Consider the following 18,455-nt stretch of genomic DNA (forward strand, 5'->3'; position numbering starts at 1 on the left):
TGTTCAGTAGCTTTCCAAATTTTGAGGGGGAGAAAAGGAATGGAGCAAATAGATAAGAATGTGTCTTTATATTCTGATACATACTAATTATGGGTACATACTTTTTTTTTTTTTGAAGACCTAATCTTACAAAGTCAAATTTAAAAAAATCCAAAAAAGTTTAGTAAAACATTTTAAAATCTTACTCTATATTGGACCAGCTCATAGCTCTGCGGAAATTTATTTTCCTTCCTTCACTTTTCTAGAAGCTCCTTTTAGCTGCTCAGCATTCAGTTTTAGTTATGAATACACTTACCTCCTTCAGATTACATAAAAATATGTATCCTAACCAAATATGCATAGAGTGCAGTATTCTTTTCCTATGACTTTATAAAGGTAAATTTTTTTTACCTATATAAAACTTATGTAAACTGCTAGAAATCAGAATCTTAGTACTAGAGACTAAATGCTCTTATTTTTACTCAATTAGATGTCTTTTTTTTCTTGACTCGTCTATGTCTATTCACATGTCTTGCAACATGCATGTATTTGTCTTTCAACAATTTGCATCAACCTGTTGAATATTTGAGAGCAGCAGAAGAACACATTAATATAGACTGAAACAACTTTCCATAGTACAACTTTCGTCTGAATAACTTGTTGAGTTAGGAAGCAGGGACAATGCCATGAGACTCACATGGCTAGCCACTCCATGTAAAACATTAACAGTAAATGGCTGAAGCAAACAGTTGGCAAGAAGTCATATGCTAAAAGGCAGAAATGTTCAGTTGGGGTAGACTTTTGCAGTTAGAGTACTTCAAGCAATCAATATGACAGAAAGCAACATTATGCCAATGGATGCAATGCCAATTAACTATCTTCTGGAAGATTTTCCAAACCAAAATGGTCATATCTTCAGCATTCATCAGGTGAGGTGTCTGCTCTTGCACAGAAAACTCAACTTTAATCTCTAGCTAACCATTGGTGTTGGGTACAATTTGAATGAATAGAAATTAACAGCAAGATTATTTAGATAATCCTCAATTCCTGGAAAAGGCAAATTATTTTCACCAGCAATAATTAGTTTCATTGGCAATGTATCTGCAAATTTACTTTTCTCACTAGTATCTGTTGCAGACATTTAACAGTTATTCGGGTTTCATATAATGAAATAGGGTAAGTAATTCTTAAGTATTTATTCAACCTACTGGAGATGACACTGCTGAAATATTCAGTCAGCACAGCATTAAAACAGGGGACAAATATATTGTAAGCTTCAAATCTGTCATTTTGCTATGTGACTAAAGGACCCATAGATTGAAGGCATAATAATAATAAAGACTTGATAAATGTGGTTTGGAGAAATGGAGAATTATTCCGGTTAAGGGAAGTTTGTTTGCTCAGAGACTATGTCAACTATTATGAACAAAGAGAAAGGTGGCAATATTCTATCTTAGCCTTTTATATAGTTTCACATTACTCTCACATTTCAGAAGTTAAATCAGCAGCAAAGTCACTAAAAGACTTCAGAGAGTTTCTAATACTCTTGGTTTGAGAAAGGAGTGGGAAAGCCAAGAACTTTTCCTAGATTCCTGTCACCTCATCTCTAAAAAAATGAAAATGGTTTGTTCGAATTCTTTGTCCTGCCATCCCTTTTACTGTGGTCTAAACATCAAAAATAACAAATTAAAACTTTTGCAAATGTCAACAAAACTGAATGAAGGAACATAAAAGAGCAAGTGTGACTGATAGAATGGTCAAAGGAAGATTTCATACCCTCTTTTGCACAACAGTCCAAACAGAGGGTAAATTTTTCAGCAACAGGTAAACCTCTTATCTTCTTACAGACAAGCCTGTGCCAGTCAATCACAAGCTACAGCAGCACTGGATATCAAGTTAGTTTCCAAAGTGCTGCACTTTCTGGTTTATGCCTCTTACAAAACAAACTCCCTTCCCTTTTCTGAATTAGTAATTAAGTGTCTGAAATTTGAAACCCAGAAAGGGAAAAACAGTCATGAGCCTTTTCTCTTTTTCAGTTTTTCTAGAAGGTGTATTTAAATGTAACATTTATTTAAATGCAACATTTAGACTGCCCTTCAAAAAGTCCATATGCTGGTGTGTCTATGACATCTATTCTTACATAAATTACTCTTAGTGCTTTAAAATTAATTTCCCAAGCTTCAATTTATCCAAGTTCATCTTTCAAGTGTTGGAGAGTCTTATGTCTTTGTCTGAAATTCTCAGCACTCTCACTATCAGATCTCTTTTATTTGAATGAGGATCTGTACTCTGATTAAATCACCTTTAACCTTCTCTGCAGATGTGCCAAATTGTTTGAATTATTTAAACCTCAGATAATAAGACTCTTTCTGATTCCTAGAGCCCTTTTATATCCATTCTTTGAACTATCTTCAGTATTTTCATATTTGTCTGGATGTAGACACTGGCAGTATACACATCCTGGCAGAAGTCTGTTTTTTGCATACTAAGTCAAAATTTTATTTATTTACTTTAACTTGACAGTCTTCTCTCACGGACAATGGCCTTTTACTCCAGTATGAGATTAAAATTTCACATTAAGAAGGTTCTCTTATGATTTCAAGTAGCTTTCTGGATAATTACATTCTGAGGTAGTGTCCTCTTCTGTAGGTATAGATATAATTACTTGTTTCCTTTGCTACTACCCACAATGAAGTGTGTTAAAATACATTTTGGTAGGTTGTGACCATTTGGTTTCAGAGTGACTCAGGTAACTGATCACTTGTCCTCTTTATTTGTTACAATTCCAGACCTAAGTATGTCTAGCATACAGTTCATAACATGGTCTAATTAGACACTTCATAATAATTTCTATGTGTGGAATCCCAGTCAAAACAGCTCCACTTACAGATCCCTATACACTTAAAAATACTAGATTTAACCAGTCTTTAAGGTGGTTTTAAGCTATTTATTATGTGCTATCTATATTTTCTATGAGTTTTTAATCAAGATATGATTCAATGTCAAAGACCACTTTATTAAGGCAGGAATGTCTCAGACTGAGCTGCATTCCTTATAATTGAATCCCATGTAATTTGTTGCATGTCTGATCTACTTTTAGTTACCAGTATGAATCCATACTTCCTGTCGTATTTATGTGATCTCTTTGTTGATAAAATGATAACTTAATCTAGCTGAATTTAACATGGAAAAATGGTTACCGGTTTTATTGGAAAGAATTTACCTGATATATTTATTTGTCCAGGTAGTCAAACTTGAAGTCTAGTCCAGTGCCATTATCACACAGGCTTGGGAAGAAAAGGCCAATAGCAGCATATCTTTTACAGGGGAAAGCATGCTAGAGGAACAGGCAAGGCAGCTTGGCAGTTCAGGAAGTGCATAAATTAGCCCCATGGTAACTCAAGATCTCTGAGGGACTGTAAGCATAAATGCCTCCTGGAGTTTTAGGTGCCAAACTATTTGTGACTAGATGCTAAAAAATAGCCCACATCATGTCAAAACAAGATCAGCCTACTCTTCATAAAGTAATCTTACACACACAAACATGCAAATATCCAAACACCCACAACCTGCTGGAGAGTTTTTGAGCAAAACAATGCACATAAGCATATGTAGATACTGTGGTCATCCCAGGTTTTCTCCTGCCTGAGCCTTGTTTAGTTACAGAGCTAGAGGCATAAGGATCAAATATGTAGGTTCCAGTTACTTGTCTATTCAGGACGTGGCTTTCAAGTATTATATAGCAGATAATGAAAAGGCAGAAGGATTTAACTCACTTGAGTAATCCTATTTCCTAACATTCATTATCAGTAACTTCACAGCTGCTGTATGGCTTACTTATTAAAATAAAAATTAGGAGGAGAAATCTGTTGATGTCAGATTTATTCTGAGTGGCAAGACTTACCACCTGACATATCTAGGTAATTAGAAGGGGCCTTTAACAGGAGGTTAGAACTCAAATATTACACAGAGTTTATTGCTTGTCATGCTGAAATGAGTCTTGGCCAGTGCAAGGAATTTTCTCAGTAATGTTCTGCACCAATATTATGCAGAGATGTTTGAATAGTTTCTCTCTTTAGAGTCCTCTTTTTTTCTCCAGGTAATTATGTTTCTTTATTCTGTCTGCTCCTGAAATGCCAGTTCAGTGATTGATCCTTAACTAAGAATAAACAGATGAATGATTAGACAGAACCACACATTTTTTCAGGGAAAGCATATAGGTAAGGACAAATTTCTGATTAGAGATTATATCAAGCATGTCATTATATATTTTACTGATTTGGAAGTAGCATCATCAGTTAAGTATTTTTTTTTCCTTTCATTATTCTGTTGTTCCTTTTTCTGAGAAAAAATGGCTTTAAAAAATATTCACTCTGTAGACCTATCTACTTGTTCTTCTGGAAAGAAGAAGTAAGAAATCTGAATTGATTCAGCATAAGTTTCTTTGCTGTGTATTACTCACAGTGAGTGATGTCCCAAAGAATATAGGTCTTCAAAGTCCTTCAATCTTATACAGACATGGTAAAAAATATGGGCAGTATGAACAAAGTACTTGCAGGAAGAACAATCTCCAGTTATTCTAGAGGTGGTATCTTGTCCAAAAACAGTCCTATGCATGGCTTTGTGGAAAGTCTATTTAGCCTCAAGCTGTTTGCCACTAGTGTTTGTTGCATGATAATACTTTCACACTGATTTTTTTCCTCCAGGATAGCAGAACATTTGTCACCAGCAGGATTGAGACAGGTTTTTATAAAAAATACAAAACTTACAATTTAATCGTCTTTCTTCAGTAAGCACCAAATTCCTACTGCAAAAGAGAAGAAAATTATAAACCAGCAAAATCTTTGTTGTTTTCCAGGAGGGAACAGAATAATAGAGTGGACTGGGTATGGTAATAGAATTTTCCCCAATATATAACTGTAGCATGTCCCCTGTGGTTCTTTAAAACATTCTAAAGAATGTTTCAGTAAACAAAATAAGAGAGTGATAATGAAAACTGAATTAGCAATCATTTGGATAGCCAGTTGTTTTGGGTTAATGTGCACGCCAGTTTTTGGAGATATTCCTTCTGGTTTATTTGAACATACTTAGTTTTCCATCCTGTCAGATGTTTGCAGTCTAGCATACAACAAAAAACAGCAGAATGCTGTGTGTGTTTTTGGGCTGCAGTGTAGCATCTTCACAGCTGACCAACAGCATCCAATAACTGATAATGACTGATTTGTCTTAAACACTTTCACTAAAAGGAAGGAATTTATCTCTTATTAGCCTCTTCATTGACACTTCTGTTTGGCAAAAAGAAAATTAGTGCTTTGAATTAGCAAGGTTGGGGTAGTGAACTGTTGGGAGTAATGCTTTTTTGGTATAAGTCTTCTGATCAGGTTAACTCGGGCTTGTTTTCAAATAGCATAAATAAAAGTTACATGGAAATGTTTCTGAACATGACAATTTTTCTGATCCAAACAGAAATGTGTACCATCTGTCAGAGCAGAGAAAAAACGTTGATGTTGAAGAGGCATTGTGGGTTTTTTGGGTTTTTTAACTGTAAATGTTCAGGACTTTTAAGGGTTCGTTTAGTACTTTCCATGTAGGAAAATACTTTTAACTCAAAGACAGAAAAAGTGATATAGTTCCTTACATGAAGTAAAGGATATAAAAATAAAAATTTGAATGATAAGCCAAAGAGGGACAATATCTCACCAATAATTTCCCTTTCCATTCCACACAGTACTACACATGAAACTACACATGATCTTACAAAGTAGACATACAAAATAATTATTTTAATAAATGCATCTTTTATACATTTAGAGTAATGAATATTAGGGATCTGGTTGGTTGCAAAATAGTTAAATTGGATAGATTCAAGTTCAGTGATATCCTTTATTATCAGTAGCTGAGGAGTTGAGTTTTCAAGTATAATGCAAGTATCTTCCAGAGCTGAAATACATAACTGCCAGTAAAGAAATATGAACTTAAAAGATCTGTGTTGCAACTTGTGCTCTGTGTTGACCTGGTTAAGATGTCCAGCTCCTAGAGTAGCCAACACTGTATGTATATTCATCTTCTCTCTACAAAGATAGAAATTGGATTATTGTTTTTGTACTTAGTGATATTCATTAAATGAACACCTTCTTACTTCATGATGAGATGTGGTTTAGTGATAATATTTGCTCCTGCAAAAGAAACGGGACATTTTTCTATAGCAACAGAGAGAATATTACACAAAATGGTCCACTATGCACCAACACAGGAGAAGATAGCATGAACTTCAATATGAGCAGTATCTCTGCATCTTAATTAATCAGTGCAGCAAAAGAGATGGTGAATGGGAAGTATCGTCAATTCCACGTCTCCAATATCTTTCCAGTATATATTTTTTTTAAATTTAAATAAGGCATATACACCCCACAGCATTAAACTTATGCATTAGAGCAGAGATTTAACAATGACAGAGGAGCATAAAAGGTGAACAAAAATACATTGAAAATATATTCAAAATTAGGAAGGACAGAATGACTTCAGGAAAAAGCAAAATCTAACACAAAATAACCCAAATAATTAGAGTGTTATTTTCTGTGAGAAAGGGAAACTTGGAACTAATTCTTGTCAGTAACATTTAAATTTATATTAAATTAAGCTTTAATATTTACTGTAAAATTTCAAGTACAACTATAAAATCCACAATGCAACATTAACTTCTGTAAGCTGTTGCATTATTTTCCAGAATAAAAGGCAATGATTCCTTTTAAAATTGTGACTGTAAAGTGAAGCTGTTTGTGGGCTTCTCATTAATAGAGCAATAAAATGTATAAAATTTACTCCCCTGAATTACCAAATACTGGTACCTGTGCCAGCAAAAAGACTTCACACAGGTACTTATCCAGTGATCCATGTTGAACAATTAGCATATACTCATGGGCTATTAGAGAGAAATCACTGCAGAACTGCCTTTCTGGACCATGGCTGTGAAATAGGGTGTGTTGACAAGTGACATTTCAAGGGATAAGTTTGCCCTTCCTGTTAATCCATACCCACCTGTTAGCTCACTCACTATCTACAGCAAATGGAAGACAGAGCTGACAAAGCCACTTAGGAATCTTGTTTCTGACAAGGAGCACATCTTTCACTAGGCTCTTTATTGGCCACTTTGAAATTCTTAGGATGTTTCCCTAGCATTGCTTTGAATCAGGCCAAATTACATAATTTCTGAGCAGTTCCTCACCACCAATAAGGAACTACCACTGATCATGACTGTTCTCTGCTGTAGCTTGTGTAATGTTAATGATATAAACATAGGCCATGTGCTGCTACTTGTTCCAGTGTCAAAGACTATCAAGGGCTTCAGGGCTGTTTGGGATCACTAATCTATCTCAAACCAAAGTGCATATGGCCTGATATCAAGTAAGAATTTAGCACTTTCTACTTGAGTCTGATGCTGCTTTCCTATATACTGTTTTATGTGGCTTCTAGTGAAGTCAGTCGGGACTGACAGGCAAGCAGAGATCTGTCTAACCTGAGAGAGGAATGTCTTTAGGCAAGAAAATAAATCAAGAAGAATCTTCCATGACCCCATTTATTGGGCATCATGGAGGCCCAAAACTGGTGACCTTCCAGACTGTCATACAGACATTGATATTTTACTTCCCAGTGGCTAGCCTTATTACACTCCATTTCTGTAAGGGCTTATTTCTTTTCACATGGTTCCCTGGAACACACACTTTCACTCATAAGCTCTTGCAGAGTGAAAATGGTAGCCAGATGAAAGGGGAAGCTCCTGGGGCCCTTGCCACCTGCCATCCTATCCCAAAATTTAGTCTGTTTTTTCAGCTGTAATAATTAACTAGCCAGGGATATTTTAGTGCCTTTTCCTCACAAAGTTGTTTATCTATACCTTATATTACTGAGTAATTCTATACTCAGAAGCAAATAGATTAAAAATTTCTGTGATATGTTATACTGCTGTCCAAAGGATTTGGTTCAGAACAGATTTCACAATATAGTAATGATCATGTGGATTTTAAATCTGAGTATTTTGGAGACTATGGGATGCTGCATCTTACTGTAGACTAAGGATATGAGCATCATATAATCAAAAATATTCTGGCCACTAATCTTTTAATTTTAAGGTCTTTTGTATTTCAGAGAAACAAGCAACAGAAATTATTATTTTAGGATCTCAGAGTTAGGGCAAGAGTACCCCTTGCAGGCAGGTGAGCAAGGAGCTTAGAAGGATGTGGGTGTGGGTTTCCAGGGGAGGCTGATTAGGATCACTGGGGCCTCTTGTTCTTATGGCTCTGAATCCAACAGGATTCCCTATTTTAATACAAATATAAACAAATCAGTCCACAGTTACTCTACAATGTAAAAGCTCATATTTAGGTAGTGTGGAATCCTCACTAAAAAATAATAACTCACTACTTTTCACAGAGGCTGATACAAAAACAAGATCCTTATAGAAGCATCATAGGTCCCGTGAGATGATAGAGCAAACAAATTTTAAATTGACTGAGATGTCCTGTGAGAATCAGGTTCATGATATACTGGTCTGTAAGAAACAAACTTAATTACTTCTTTGAAGTTTAAGGAGTTTTAAATTCCTTTTTTTTTTTTCCTGATTTTCTTGCCTGGCCTTCTCCCAGTAAACAATTTTAATATGATATTAGACTGATGATCAAATCAGATTTACTCATAGGCGTTTTATTCCTATTTAATTCCATGGAATTGTTTTTTTAAAAAAGACAGTGTTTTTCCAAGCATGTCCTGGCTTTAGATGCAGATGTAATTTGCCCTGAAGATATGATAAAGAAGTGACATTTTCTGCCATTGTATTTAAGAACCTAATACATAGCTTGACTTTTGTATTCTGTTTTTATTATTTGGACTAATCTTTTGTTAGCTTGCTTACAAATTTTTGCTTCTACAGAGAGGCTAGTAATTTCCTTAATTATTGCACTGGATTTTTCATTGAAAAGTTTATGAAATCATTATAAGGCCAATGAACTCATTGTTCAAAGCAAACAGGATTAAAGTTCTACTGTACTTCAACAATAAGACCTTTCCTAAACCTCCCTTTAAAACCCACAGTTTTGCCTGTCTTCACCAGGATTTTGCAAATTAAATTCTGATTCTGACCTTGCATAAGACCAACATTTCCTCGATGAAAGTTTCAACAAATCCATCTCAACATTTCAGCTCTGACCTTCTCTCTCAGTGGAAGAAAGAACATTTGAAAAAATGTTAAGCAAATACCATGTGAAAATATGGGTGGTTTTTTAGCTTCAAATCAGGCAGAAATTTGGAGCTCTGACTTTATGGGATGACTTTCTCTAGGACAGATAATGAAACTCAGATAAGGTTCTCCAGCTGCATGAGATACAAAGGTAAGAATTTTAAACCTTTTTTTTTTTTTTTTTTTTTTGCTTGAAAACATGCCTGTAAAACAGAAAAAAATCCCGTTTGCTCTCTATCCATGCTCAAAAGCACTGTTGTCAGGATCTTATTACAGCTACTAAACCACATCATTGTAGTCGAGTGCACTCTTCGAACAGATAAGACCAATGGACATGACAGTGTTGGAAAAAATATTTTGCCAAAGGAATTAAAGAGAGAAATAAAAACCTTAAACATTTTAGTTTTAAAAAAGGATGTGATACTCTCAGTAAAATGTGCTTTTATTTCTCATGATTCTAATTTGGGAATTTAAATTTTTTTAGGCTTGAACACCTAACAACTTATTTTACCAACTCAGATGACTACTATCACATTTAAATGCCACTGATTTTCAGCATCCTGAGACTACTATATCTAGAGGATCAGAATCTATTTTACCTGAGATGTCAGTCCTCTTTCACTTAGGCATCAGCTAAGAGATTTTCTTGCTACTGAACAAACAATCCAAGTTCAATGTAATGGCAAAGAAGATGAGAGTGTCTGTGTTTGGGAGGAGAGTTAAAACTATTGCAGCTTTTCATGCCAATAAAAAAATATATCTCTGTGAATTCAGTGTTGCTGGCAAAATCCCAGTCTGAAATAGGATTTCTTACTCACTTAACATATTCTTCTGGTGTGAAGGAATAATTTCTAGCGAAACGTCTTATGGAAAGCTGGTTGCTGATTTTGCTAGGCACACTTACTGAAAATTAGTTCTTCTAATTGCCAAAAATGCTTCTTTTCCAAATGTTTCTACCTTGATTCTAGCCAGCAAGCAAGATATACACTGATGGGTAGAGGAGGTATGAATCAAACCATGAGGTGAGTTACAATCTTTTCTATTGCTTCTGAAATGAATAGATCCTCACAGATATCAAATCAAATTAAAAATATAGTTCTGTATAAATAATCTGTTAATAAGATTTATGTTTCTGTTAATTTCCATCAGAATGGAATGTAATGACAAGGTAAAAACTAATGACATGATACCTGTAGTCTTGCACCTCTGGTTGCACCTCAAATTATTGTGTTGATAATATACAGAATACATGCTTAAAAACTACTTTTTCAAAAGCAGAACGTACCTGAGCTATGTCATGCTTGAATTCCAATGCAGCTGAGAGTTATTGAAAAGTTTAATGCCTCATAACTATATTCTACAGTCTTCTGTTGAAACTATTTTCTTTTCATAAGTGCATGATATTTTTCTCAGATTTTATTGATATCTTTATAACTACTAGAAGGGAAAAGAGTAGCTGAGATTACAGTGCCTCTGAAAACTTAAGTTCTCCTTCCCAGAAAAGCTTTATACTTCTTAAAATCATGTTACACTTAAGTAACAGGGAAAGAAAATAAAAAACATTCTCTGTTTTTACTCTGCTATTTTTCTTTCAGTGTTGTGGATACCTGGTAACACTTCAGAAGGTGGAAGATCAATGGAAAGATAAACTTTGATTGTGACAGGCTTAGGATCCAGCCCTATGTACATGATTGGTTTTATTACCCAATTAGTCTACTCCTCCTCTTTGAAAAGGATGACATCCCAGACATAGATTTAGTTTAAAGAAATAAAAACCATGATAAAATCTCAAAACTCAGTATGTACAGTATTGTCTGTCATTTCAGTTTTCCCCTCATTTATACTTAACATTAAGGAGATCAATTTTATAATGGATCTCAAGTGTTAGCTAAAATCTATGAGTGTATATATATATATATATATATATACACATAAATAAATAGTTGTTATATATATATGTATATGGGTGTATGAATACATATATATATTTATACAAAGATTTAATCTGTATTGAACTTCATTTTGTGATGCTTTGCATACCACTGTTAAAAGTTTGCTTTATAATCAGCACTGCCAATACTAAAGTAACTATTTTAAGTAGCACAAAGATGAATGGCATATTTTCCATGGCCAGACTGTGCATTAGTTAGCATTGTGGATAAAATCTGATGGTTTCTGGAATTTTGATTTTGTTTTGAGACATAATTGTCATGTTTCAATAAAATTAAAATTAAAGAAAAAGGATGCTCAAGCTAAAGAGCTCAAGCTAAATTAAGCTTTATTAAGATGTTTAAACCAAAATGTATATACAGAAAAAATAAGAATGCAGTCCTGAAAGTTGTTGTGTGAAACCTCTTCCAGTGACTGCAATCAAATTATATGTCAGAATTACTGCATTAGAACTCTGTAGGTAAAATAATCCTCTCTTTGTTTGCTTGCTTGGTTGTTGTTGACACTTTGAATTTGCATAATTTTTTTAATCCAAAACATTTGGGTAAACTACTGAATACCTTTAATTTCCCAATTCTTTCTAAACATCTTTGTTGATCTCCTGACGAACAACATTAATGAAGATTGAATATATGCCTGGCTACCCTTACCAGTCATTTTGATGACTAATATTGCTACAAGGAATTAAAATTTTTCATATAGAAAGGAGTTGGCTTAGAATTTGAAATTTCAGTGACTACCAACCAAGTTAAGAAGAAAATTTCTTCTTTAGTACAACAGTATGGTTATACAGGTATGTGAAATTGTGTAAAAAGAGCTTAAAACAGGGAGTTAGATGACAGTTTTTCCAATTATTGTCTTTCCTTTTCAGAGGTGTCTGCTGGAAAGGGAAGGTGATGATGCTCACAGATGATACTGGCAGTGACCTAAGGAAGGAGAAAAAGCAACAGAAATAAGGTCTTGTTAAAAGACCGCTTGACATAAGAGTCTTTAGTCAGAGAGCACATACAGACTTCTTGTATTTTTAGTAAGTATCAGCCGGCAGAGTTTAGCAAAGTAAAGATTCAGGAAGTAAAGATGAAGGTATGCTGGTTTAGGCTGGGGTAAATTTTCTTCCCAGTGGCTCATGTGGGGCTATGTTTTAGATTTGTGCTGAAGATAATAAGATTGATAATAAAGAGATGGTTTTTTTATTACTGAGAAGAGCTTACACAGAGCCAAGGCCTTTCCTGCTTTTCATACTGCCGCACTGGGGATTCACAGGAGGCTGAGAAGAGACAGAGTCTGGACAGGTGACCCAAACTGACCTAAGGGATATTCTATATGATATCATGCTCAGTATATAAAGTGGGGGGAAGAAAGAGGAAGTGGATGGGGGAGGGAGGAAGGGGCAGTCAGAGTGAAGGCATTTGTCTTCCCCAGTAACCATTACATGGGACAGGGCTCTGCTTTCTTGGGGATGGCTGAACACCTGCCTGCCCATGGGAAGCAGTGAATTAACTCCTTGTTTTGTTTTGCTTGTGTGCATGGCTTTCATTCTCCCTATTAAACTGTTTTTATCTCAACCCACAAGTTTTTTACCTTTTACCCTTATGATTCAATTCTCTCCTTGATGCTGCTGGTTGTGTGAGTAGCTGCATGCTACTTGGCTCCTGTCTGGGGTTAAATCATAAAAGAAAGTAAAAAAGATTGTGGAACACATTGATATTTAAAGATATAAAGGATAAAAGGGTGCAGAATAATAACTAGAGCACAGACTTTTGGACTTTGATATTTACCATGCATGCATGGTAGAGGAAGAGACAGTTACATGTCTTAACAGTTCAACAGCAAATTTGCTGGACTGCAGTGGTAGAACAAGAATAAAAAAAAAAAACAACCAAAAAACCCCCACAAAAAAACCAAACCAAACCAAACCAAACCAAAACAAAAAAAAACAAGAAAAAACACGCCAAAAAACAATGAAAGGAAAAGAACACACACACAGAGCAAGCCCATTAGAGGGAAGAGAAAACAAGAAGGAAAGACATAGATCAAATGGTAGAATCATTTGCAGAAATAATGAAAGAGGGATGAGAGAAAATTGAGCTCCACACAGACAGAAAACATCAGATATTTGTGACCACAAAAAAAAGCAAATCAGAAGGCATGTTGCCAAAGTATATTCAGGAAATAGAAAGGTTTTGCTATCAGTGAGATGGTATCTGAGAATAGTTCAGTCAAAACAAAGTGTCTCACAGACAATTTTTCTTCTTAAAAGCTTTGGTTCAACTGCTAAATATGTAGTTTACATCAGTATTAATGTCTCTGGCAGATGCCTGTTGAAATAGGTGAAAATAATTAAGTTCATGTATTCGAATGGAGAAATACAGTAGAATGGAGTATGCATAGAGGCTTACACCATAGATTTTTAGCAATTTGTTGCAGTGAATGCCAGTGAAATCAATTCTACAAACATACAAAAAACTTGTAGAATTTTAGATGGCCATGCACTGACTTTATGGATCTCTGGGAAAAATGCTAAAGTCACCAAGGATTAATAGTAATTCATGCAGAAAAGAACTAGTCTCACGTGGAGGACTTTATGATAGGAATATTGTGTGGCATCCACAGAAAAAGAGCTTCTCAAAAGACAGAGACTAATATCATAGCACCTAGCTTTGGGATTATGTGGATTATGTGTTGTTCACAGATGAGAAGAATTCTAAACTAAGAAATTATATAAAATTGTATGAAGTCATGTAGAATCTGATGCTGATTCCCCAGGTACTTTTGCTTTCCTCCTACTTCTCATAACCTTTAAGTTTTGCCTCCTGCTGGAGGTAAACAGGATAAGAGTAATCAGCTGCTAGTAAAATCCAGATTGTCAAACAGCCATATTCCTAATATAGAACTTTATACTAAAGAAAGTAACAGATTTATTCAAGTTGCCACATAAATTATATGAGTTGATGATGTATTTTCTTCTTTTAAATGTTCACAACAAAAGGGATCATAACAAATGTTTGCAAGATGAATCATCTCCACCTCATCTTTTATTTTAAGATTTAACAATCTTGTACAGTTGAATCCATCCAACCAACAAACAAACAAATCCTCTAACAAAATCTGTTCCTTTCAAAGTGTGTTTTCAAGTTTTCTATTATCACTTGGACACTGAAATAAAACCCCCAATGGTTTTAGTGCTAGTCATTCCCCCACACACACATAGAAAAACCCACAGCACAACTCTTTTGTGGACCGTATGGAATATTGAAATATTTCTGTATTCATAATCCTACAATGAATGCTACAATGATTTGTCTAAATTCTATTTTTCTTTAGACAATATTGAAGACTTCTATGAATGTGAACAGAAAGATACAGGCAGCAGTTTGCAAGGCTTAAGCTTAATGCACAAAATTTTGCTTCAATGAGCCTTCTAAAATTGACAAAATATTTAACATCATATTTCTTAGGGCAGTTTACAAAGAGAAAGGTATCAATAAGAGCATACTTCTGAAGAAGGGGAGAAGTAATCTGATGAGCTTCCTTAGAAAGAAAAGAAAGTCCTTCAAGGATGACTGAACCAGCCTAACAGATATTTTCTAAGCTCTTTCTGAAAGAGGCTTTGTTTCTGTGTTGAGTCTAAAGAAAACACAGTGAGAGAAACAAACCAAGAAAACCAGCCTCTGTGACTAATCTCCTTTAAGTTAAAACATATTGATTCAAACTTTGTGGTGCAGTGCTTGTTCACTGGTCAAAGCCTGATATGAGTACCAGAGCAATTCAGCTACAGAATACACATGACTTTGATTAACCATCAAGCTAACAGAGAGAACAATCCCATCCCCTCTAGAGAAGAGGAAAAGAAAACAATTTCTAGAACCTTTCAAATCAGGCAGCTAGTCTCTTCTATCCTCTAGCTAATAAGCTACTCTCTGCATGAGTCCTCTTTTTGACTGGGAGCCTTTTAAATTTGCCAGCTGGAAAACAGTCTTCCATGTGGCTTCTCATCTCTGGCACCTATTTGTCTTGACAAACAGGGCCAGCTGCAGTTCTGGGTCTTTAAAGAACTATGTGGCCCCATATAGTTGCCCCATGTATATCACTGCATTAATGAAGATGTCTTAAGACCCAAGCAGAGGATTCACCTAGTGGAGAAAATACACTTTACTTGCATAGGATCTCCTTCATGCAGAGTATGACAAGGAGATTTACCTTAAACTTTCAAACCTGTAGATATTCGGCTCATTTGAAAAGAGTTACAACACACCATCTGTTCTCAGTCAAAGCAAAACCTAAACAGAATAAAAATAACTTTAAAATCATCTTTCTGCTTCTTCTGAATCTCTTGAGGTTGAGCACAGAATTAGACCTCCATGTTATTTATACAGCATTCTGAGGTATGCTGGATGCTTTGTAGATGAAATGCAATGACATTTTCTCAGACCTTAGAAGATAGTTTAATTTTAAACTAGCTGCAAGTTATAAAAACTGGATAAGGGGAGGAGTGAAGGAGGAAAAATATTACACTGATATTAAAAAAAATTTAAAAGACCCATGCTTTGTAATTCCCCTGTAATAACTCTGTTCACAATTTTTTGTTGTATTTTATTTTTAACATACTTTCTTCTAGGCTGAAAGTTAAAAAAATTCCCTCTATGTTTTCTCCATCCATGATTTTGTGGCATCCTGAATTGGCATTTCTCTCCCTTTTATTGAATTACCCATAACAGCAGCCTATCAGTCCCTACTTATATCGCTTTACAAAGCAGACCACTCAAAAACCAATTTGTGGTGTGCATATAGAGATAAAAAAGGGGAGAAACATGCTGTATAGGGAAACATACTCACTCTTTATCTTAGGTTGAGTTCCTTAGTAAATGGCAAGACTAGGTTAATAAGAAACCCATACTGGAAACACACGCAAAGCCATAAAGATTCAGATTGTCCTTTTTTAATTAGTATTTTCTGTGATTTGCTGTACTCATAAGAAATGTTACAATGGGCATCATCACCCTACCAGAGCAAAAGCTGGACAAATGGGACTAGATATAGACTTTTTTCTGAATCTGTTACAAAAACTTAGGAAATAAAGAAAAAAAGTTTGAGTGTAATCCATTACACTCAGAATTCAACAAACTTAGTTGCCAGAGTAAAGCAGTCAGTCTAGGTCACTGGGCAACTCCTTTTTTTTATAGTTAAGAAGGTGCGATGCAGAGGATCAGCTCACTAGCTTTCTCTCTTTGGCAGAGGCTTGTCTTCTTTGCTGCATCTTGGACTACATATCTGCTTATTTGCTTTCTTCAGAGATCTATGGTTTTCATTTGTTCATACCTATTGGGTATAAGCCTTACATTTTATGGGACAGAGACATGTTAGTAACTGGTATAAATATTGTTTCTAATGTACATTGGACTTACATTGTTTGTATGTAGTATATTTGCATAAAGTTATGAATAATAATATGGATTCATTGAGGTAATTGAAACAATAGAAGTGCCTACTTTCTACTGAGTATTTTTTCAACTGTTAAAATGTTATAACACTGTACAACAAGCAATACTTCTATGTGTAACCTGCATTCAACATCTCAACATATGCACAATTAGCATCAACCTACTTGCTAATGTGCTCACATTAGAGCTCACAAGATTTAACATCACATTGTTGATCTTTATACTATATCAGCTGCTCCTATTGAGCAGCTCTTTTCCTCTTTGACTCTTGGCTGGTAATAAGGATTCGATCCATCATACATTTCAAAATGTGCAACAACTCAACAAAACAGATTGGTTATGCTGGATTGGCTGCCAATAAGAAGGACATGACCACCATGAAGCTCTAGTAGATGTTTTATGCTGATAGATATATACCTCAGTGCCTACTGTTCACTCTGACATAGTGACCATCACTGTCAGCTTGATCAAATTCCCATCAGGGAAGAAAGTGTAGGAATGTTGCACAGTTGCATTAATGTGTGTGAAAGAGTGTGTGAGTCATGAGCCAGTGTCTTGTGTCCTACATTATGTACGACACCTGGCACACCTGTAGTTTTACGGTGCTTGTTTATAGCAAGTCATGGATCGCCAAAAGACCACCCATACCATATGATATACCAATCTTCAATATAGCAATAATTTCTAACAACCTAGATTTATTTATATCTTCTGCGTAAATGGAGAACAGTTGACCACATTACAATAAAAAAGTTGTGATACTTGTAAAATGGGAACTCATTGAAAACTTATTTTCTAAAGTAGTTTTACAGACTGTGATGAGAAAGTAGTTTTACAGACTGTGATGAGAAATATTGTTTTCTGCATAGCTTGGTTCAAAATCTCAGTTAATAGATGTTCTTGACCTGGACAGAAACTTCTTCAAGAATTAATCTGAGAAGTTGTAAAGATTCTGTAATAAATATATCAGCAATCCTGCAGCATAGACTCCTCTTCTACTAAAATACCTTGATATATGCCAAACGAAGAACATTTAAAGGCAAATATAGTCTTATTTATGTATTTGCATGCACACTTATTGTGTAAGCCAGTTGGAAAATTTCACTTCCCACATTTTAATATCTTAAAATGTTTTTTTTTTTTTCCACATAGCCCCATCCCCTTTACCACCACCACCATCCCCCACCCTGGCCCAGGGAAGGATTTCCAAGTTTCTTACAGAGAACTGAAAACTAAAATACTTTGATCTAGAAATTCCACAGCTGTATTCTCTGGAACATTTAGTTTGAAGTACCCCATGTTTTAATTTCCATTTTAGTCCCTTAGTCAGGCTACTGTCTATAATATTTTTATATGTTTTCTCTTCATTGAGTGTAACAGGTGACATGACCTTACCTATATCACGGGAAAGGAAATCTGGTGGAGAAGTAGAATGTATGTACAATTATTAAATGTTCCCTTCTCCCTCAACATGGCTCTAAATATATTTCACAATTCAGCTGCAGAAAAAAGAAAGAAAAGAGAGTGAGACATTTTACCTTAGTATAGATTTACCTTAAAAAAATGGACACCAAAATAAAGGAAAATTCTTCCTTTAACTATGAGATTAAGCTATGAGAGAGAATTTATTAATTTTTTTCTTCTACCTGCATTTCGGCTTACAGAAAAGTTTAATCTTTCCAGCCTTCTTTCTAACATAGACATAATTTTTATGAATCTTGAACAGTAAGGTTACAATGGCCTTTGACCATAGAACTACCATAAAATAAGTGACTAATCAGTATTCATTCAACTTTGTTATACATACTCATTGTTATGATACTACTTGCTGTTTCAGTAGTGATATTCATGCA

At 34.9% G+C, this 18,455-nt stretch overlaps 1 long non-coding RNA gene across 1 annotated transcript; it reads left to right on the forward strand.

Moving 5' to 3' along the window:
* Window positions 1–9,219: 9,219 nt before the first annotated feature.
* On the forward strand, window positions 9,220–11,009 carry LOC110478553 (uncharacterized). The gene is made up of 3 exons (XR_002466775.4): window positions 9,220–9,362; window positions 10,180–10,233; window positions 10,807–11,009. It is a non-coding gene; the product is annotated as an uncharacterized LOC110478553 (long non-coding RNA).
* The last annotated feature ends 7,446 nt before the right edge of the window (window positions 11,010–18,455 follow it).

The sequence above is a fragment of the Lonchura striata genome, chromosome 1A (genome assembly GCF_050655825.1).
Source record: "Lonchura striata isolate lonStrDom1 chromosome 1A, ASM5065582v1, whole genome shotgun sequence".
Lineage (NCBI taxonomy): Eukaryota > Metazoa > Chordata > Aves > Passeriformes > Estrildidae > Lonchura > Lonchura striata.